Genomic DNA, 6576 nt, shown 5'->3' with positions numbered 1-6576 from the left:
AAATCAGAAACTTATTTATTTTCATTCTTTCCTAATAAAAGCATTTAAAATTATGACTTTGCCTCTGATTACTGGGGTGCGTACGTCGCATCGGTTTTGAATGGTAGCGTTCTTTTTGTGTTATTCTGTATATAAACAGAAACTGTGGTTTTAATTTCCTCTTTTCTCCAGAGTAATTTATATGGGTGATTTAAAAACTCTAAGTCTTTTGATTTTTTTCACTAGCTTGATGTTATTTTACAGTTTGTTTTTACCAGATGATTTGACTTGTACAATTTCTGCCTTTGGAATTAAGTTTTCATTTGGCCCGATATATTAATTTTTATGTGTTCTCTGCATATTGGAGAAACACAGGTATTTTTGATATGTATTTATTATCTAACATGTATTAATTTCATCATTCAAATCCTGGTTTTCTTAAATTTTGTTCTGTCAGAATGAGAATAGTTTATCTCTTGCTCAGTTTTGGTTTCGTCCATATTTCGTATAATCGTATAGAGATAATTACTTTTAATCCCCACGTTCTTTGCCTGAGCCTTGTTTTAAATTTGAGGCGATACATTTAATGGCACTTAATGAAAAAAAGCAGCTCTGAGTTAAAACGCTGCTGACTCCAGCTCTTGTGACAATGCAAAATACTGGCTTTTACTCTGATAGGTCCCTTCCTTCCTTCCTTCCTTCCTTCCTTCCTTCCTTCCTTCCTTCCTCCCTCCCTCCCTCCTCCCTTCCTTCCTCTCTGACAGTGCTTTGCTTTTTATCTCATAGGTGTTCGGATGGGTTCCTATCTTTTAGGGGGTTGTACCTTCTACTGTAAAATAACACTCTGTCCAAAACGGCTGTGGTTACATGTCCTCCTTCCTCTAAAATTAACGCTACCATTTGGTGTCCTTTGTTTTCGTGTTTCTGTTGTAGTTTAGATCAATCCTGCCTTTCCCCGCTTCATGCTTTTGGTTGGGTGCGTCTCTTGGAGACACGCTACAGCTAGATTTTCAAAGTTTGGTCTAAAGGGCTCCGTGTTTTATCGGGGTCGGGTACGTCCTGCGACCTCTGTCTCGTCGGGTCTTGCCATCCTCGTCCCGCTTCATTCTCTCTGCGGTTAACGCCCGTGTTTGTTTTCCCTCCGGTCGTCTGCACCACGAACCCTGCCGTCGGTGGCGTCGTTCTGAGTTTTACGGATGCGCCGTTTCGGGCTTGGTCACAGGCACACGTCCGCTGCCCCCACGGTCCGGTTTCCCTCCTCCTGCCCTGGCAAAGGCTGGGGTCTCGGGGAAGGGGGGACGCGACCCCGGTTCAGGAAATGCTTCAGAGCCAGGGGCGCTCCGAGGGAGTGCGGGGGTCCTCCGGGCTCGCTCCTTTCCTAGGATTCTTTTCCCGAGCTGATCTGTCCGCTCGGTCAATGCAGGCGGGCTGAGGGTCGCGTCCACTAGCCCGTCCTGCAGGCCCCGGGGTACAGTTGACCCTTGGGGAGGCAGAAGGCCAGACCGGGGTGTCCTTTGACCCGAAGCTGGGTCGCTCTAAGGTGAAAAAGAGCAAATCGGGGATCCCCAAGACTTGGACTGTTTCCCTCCCTTTTCCTGAGGAAGGTTCTGGTATTCGTTCCTCTCTCTGCCTGTTGGACCCTAATTACCACTTAATCAACATCTGTATTTCGAAGGGAAAGAACAGTGGATGCAGAAAAGGACTCGCGGGAGCGGCTGGCGGCCGGCACGCCGCGGCCAGCGGGTCGGACGCCAAACGGGACCGTGGTCTGGAGGCTTCCCACACAGCAGCAGTTTGCGGAAGGTCACCTGGGTGCAAGCAGCGCCAGAGGCCAGCGCCAGAGGCCGGCCCCTTGGTCATTGGCCTTGGCCACCGCCGGGCACATGCTGCGTCAGGTTACGGAGAGGCCGCCCTGCAATCTGCACATCTCCTCTCCAAAGGGTTACTCCTGACATACGCGTTAAATATTATAAGCACGTGATAACAGCTGCTGAGACGCTGTATAATCTGTATCGCAGTTAATTCTGTTTAATTGGTGCTTCTGTTCATCTTCCCACGCCTGTCAAGGCCCCCCATTCTTAAGTTCCTTTTTCCAAATTAGCTTTAATTATAGTGGTAATGCACAAGTACGTTCTTCTCATTAAATCTGAGTTAGCCCGAGTTTCCCCACGCCCTCCGCCAAGGCACAGAAGTAACTGTTCTAGCGTGTTTGTCTGTCATCTATCATCCATCATCAATCTACCTATCATCTATCACTTATCTATGGATCTATCTATTAACTGTCTATTATCTAGCTACCTATCTATCATCTATCATCTATCTATTATCTATTATCTATCTATTATCTATCATCTATCTATCATCTATCAATCATCTATCTAATCTATCATCTGTCTGTCTGTCTATTTATCCATCTAATCAATTTAAAATGTGATATTAAAAAAAACGAAATCCCATCGTACAACTTGCTTCTGCCCGCTCCGCACCCGGCAGTGTGTCGTAGACACCTAACCGCACACAGCTCACCCCTGAATGGCACAGGGGTTAGAGGCACCGACCCCTGTGCAGTGAAAAATCCATGTATAACTTCTGACTCCCCAAAACATAACGACTAATAGACTGCTATTAACGGAAGCCTGACCAACGACAAAAACAGTCCACACACATTTGCACGTTCTATCTGTTCTAGACTGCGTTCTGGCAATCACGTGAGCTAAAGGAAACGTTATTAAAACGATCGTAAGGAACAGAAGCACATTCACGGTAGTAACTGGATAAACTCCTAAATCAGCGGCCTGCACAGCTCAAAGCCGCGTTGCTCCAGGGTCAGCCGGACCCACTCACTCTGTGGCACAAAATCCCTTAGAATACAGGTGTCACAGCTCTTGGCCGTGAGCCTGCGAGGCCGTCATGGGGGCGGGCATTGTGAGCCACTGCGGCGGGGCCGTCCGGCCTCCGGGCACTCAGCGCAGTGTCTTTGGGGAGGGGACAGAGCCGTGGGTCGCTCAGACGGCTCATAGAGTGATGCTCCCGACACGCCGGCCACTAGCCACATGCGGCCACAGAGCACGCGAAATGCAGCCTATGCCAGTGGAGAACAGTTTACAGCTTTCCTGCACCTTTACAATTCCAAAACTTTATCAGCCCGAGAGACTTTTTTCCATCCAGCTCAATTTTACGTCAGTAGGACAAACAAATAATTGCGCTCTAATCAATTGCGTTGCATAAAATATTGTCGTTATGTTGGAGGGCGCGTGCTGGGCGCATGTAACATAGGCCCTGTCACTGGTCGGCCTTTGGCGCACGGTTCTAGGGTCACATGTGAGCCCATCCCCAATCTAACTGGTTTCCACCGATTCTGCTCGATTTTTCTGGGTGCTGATCTAACACTAATGTGCTTCCTGGAATATTTTATGCAGACTGTATGAGCTGCATGACGCTTTTGTAAATCGCCACTGGTAATTAAGTCAAAATACATACGATTTTAGTTATAATCTAATTCAGTTATTTTTCTATGTAGGAACACACTTTTAAATTTACAATGGAGACGTACAACAGAGATGCGGAATAATAAATAAAGAGAGACTGGAAGATGGTACTTGACAAATTTCACAACAAATGGCCATCGCGATCGGCTGAGGCAAAGAATGAAAACGCTGTGTTTGCTGTGAAACAAACGTGAAAAAATAATAACGTGGAAAATACTGAGCCATCTTCGGCAGGTGCACAGCGAATTCAGTAAGCAGTTTTTTCCTCAACATTCAAGAAAGAATTGGTGTAGCACGTGAAGAGACACCCAATACCACTTGTCATCGGGGAGACGCAAATCGAAATACAGAGGGATGCCGCTTCTCGTCTGTAAGGACGTCTATTACCGAAAACAAAAAGCAAAGAAAAAAACAAACAGATAATGAGTGTTGGTGAGGACGGACTGAAACCTCGTGCACCGCTGGGCTGGGGGAGGGGCTGGCGGGGAGGGCAAATGGTGCATCCGCCGAAGGCAAGTCCTCGAAAAATTACACGCAGACGTGTCACACGATCCGACAATTCCGCATCTCAGTGTACGGCGGGGAAGCCATGACGGGGTCTGGGTAACAGTCGGTATGCCCTCGGTCATGGTCACGGTCACGGCATCTCAGCGCACGCGGTCATGGCGGCCATCTTCACGACAGCTCCAAACGGGACGTGACGCGAGTGTCCGGGGCAGGGGCATGGGTAGGCGGACGTGGTCTGCGCTTGCAGTTCCATGGACATGAGGCTCCTGGATGGCGTCAATTCTAAGGGACGCACGGTAGAAGAGTGGGGTGCCGGGGGCCGATGACAGGAGGGAGGGGGGCGAGCGTTCAACGGGGGCCGAGTGTTAGTTTCCGAAGATAAAGAAGCCCCGGAGCTGACAGCGGAGACGGCTGACGACAACGTGGAACCACTCACTGCCACCGAACCGTGCGCTTAAAAACGGTTAAAATGCTACACGTTATGTTATGTGTATTTTACAATAAAAAAGAAAACCTGATGAAATTAGTTGCCTGAAACTGGGATAAAATGCAGAACGAAAAAATTTTCAATAGGTTTGAACAGGATCCGAGATGGTGATTTTGGCTGCAAAATTAGGTGGATTCTTGCACATGTGCAATTTTTAATGGACAGATGGTGAAAGACATTATTATCTCAGTTGTAAAAAATATTTAGACGATTACGAAAGACTAAAAAGGTATTTTATAAAAAGTAAAGAATCTTCAATTAAGCTACAGAAAAGAACTTATCAAAGATAATTATTTCGAATTTTTAAAAATAGCAAATTTTATCTGAATCATGGCCATGAGACTCTGCCCAGTTAATACTTTGGGTACATTTAGCCTTAAAAGTCTTCCAAAATTATGAAGAAACATTGGCTTCAGAAAAACAAACTGTGCCGTAGATTTTTTTTTTTTGAATCTTTTACATCTGACAAGAATTTTGGTTAGATATATTAAAAAATTAGTTTCACTCATGCCAGATGGTGTTCAGTCAACAATCTGGATTAATCGAAATTTCAAAACAAGAGACCGATGGTTTCCTCATTGCCTTGTCCCTCCGCATGATACGGATTGAAAATATCTGTGCTCGTTTGCAGAAGCAGACGGAAGCGACAGGGGCGCAGCCGTCAAAACTGCTCGGCGGACACGCTCGAGCGCTGCGAGTCGCCAGTGTATGGAAAGGCACAGGGAGCACTGCGTGTGATGATCTGCGTCTTCCTCCGTGTCCCTCTGCTGAGCCCGTTTTACTGAGATTCGTGCTACTGGCAATTCTGACTCGAGATGTTCTCGAAATGAAAGGAAAACTTACCAAATGTTTAATAAGCAACGATAAAATATGGCGGCGTCGTTATTAATGCTTTTCTCAGGGGCGTCACGGCACGTGTGAATGAGACAAATCTGAAGCTTCCCTGTCACCTCGCGAAAAAGGTACACGAATTTCCGCCGAAATGGAAACGTCTCAAAATATAATTGAATAGCAATGCTTTTCTACGTTTTCTAATGTGGATCGATGTGCAGAGTAGTTTTAATCGTAATGCCAGCGTTACGTAAATTATCTGCAAAAGCCATAAGAAAAATTTGAAGACTGTTTCGTTGCTATCGATAAACTCAGAGTTACTTTTCAGTTCATCCGATACCCTTTTCCATTCCGTGTTGATCACACTGAGTGGACTCAGGCGTCTGTGAACTGGCAAAACGTGGACAGACGCGGTTTTGAAACTGACATGCTTTTGCTTCAAACGCTTCTAAAAAAGACGGATTTGTTTGGTCAGCGTGGAAGTGATTAAAGGAAGATGATTTTCTGGTACCCGAACTGGTAATTGGAAACCTTTTAAGTCTGCTTGGAACAGCTTGGCTATGTGATTCTGCTTTCTCAAGTGTAAATATAAATACGCTCAAATATTTCCGGTGAAAATTCACCGTCCAGATTGAGGCGTGCTGTGAGCATAGAACACGCCAGGCAGCTCAAAGACTCCACCACAACAAAACGGACGTATCCCATTCATAACGGTTTTTGTATCACGTGTACATGGGCATCGTGACGTTTTAGAAACATCAGGTTAAATAAGACGTGATATTAAATTTCACCCGTTTCCACCTTTTACAATGTGGCGATGTGAAGGTTTTAGATCGTGGCTGAGGCTCACGCTATTATTCTACTGGACGGCTCTGCTCTGGGGTCTGAGTGGAGCAGAGGCAGGAGGGTCGTTCCTGGGACAAACTCAACGCGGCGTCAGCGGCAGCGTGCGGACCAGACTCTCTCGTCCCCCAAACTGTGCTGCAGTGACGAGCAGGGGGATGGGAAGGGGATGGAGCGTGGGGTGCAGCCTGAGCCCTAATGGAACGAATGGTGGGTGGGGTGGGAGCGGAGGGGGGCCCCGGGAAGGCAGAGCCAGGATGCAGGCGGGGCCTCCACGTGTCCCCATCGTCCGTCCAGAGCTACAGGGTAAACGCCGGGTTTTGCCTGAGAAAACGACTCTCGGGAGCCATCGGCGTGTTGGTACCAGGGGGCGGTTCCTGCAGCAGAAGCAGGGCAGGCACGGCCGCCCCCTCCTTCCTCCCGCGTGGGGCGGGGCCGACA

The 6576-nt window shown here is 47.4% G+C and overlaps 1 long non-coding RNA gene across 1 annotated transcript in view; it reads right to left on the bottom strand.

Moving 5' to 3' along the window:
* Positions 1 to 5042: 5042 nt before the first annotated feature.
* Positions 5043 to 6576, bottom strand: part of LOC111729667 — a 20950-nt gene continuing 19416 nt past the window's right edge. Inside the window, exon 3 of the long non-coding RNA XR_002776321.1 lies at positions 5043 to 5551. This is a non-coding gene — a long non-coding RNA (uncharacterized LOC111729667). The remainder of the gene's footprint in view (positions 5552 to 6576) is intronic.

The sequence above is a fragment of the Pteropus vampyrus genome, unplaced genomic scaffold (genome assembly GCF_000151845.1).
Source record: "Pteropus vampyrus isolate Shadow unplaced genomic scaffold, Pvam_2.0 Scaffold274, whole genome shotgun sequence".
NCBI lineage: Eukaryota > Metazoa > Chordata > Mammalia > Chiroptera > Pteropodidae > Pteropus > Pteropus vampyrus.
This window is presented reverse-complemented; position numbering and strand designations above follow the sequence as displayed.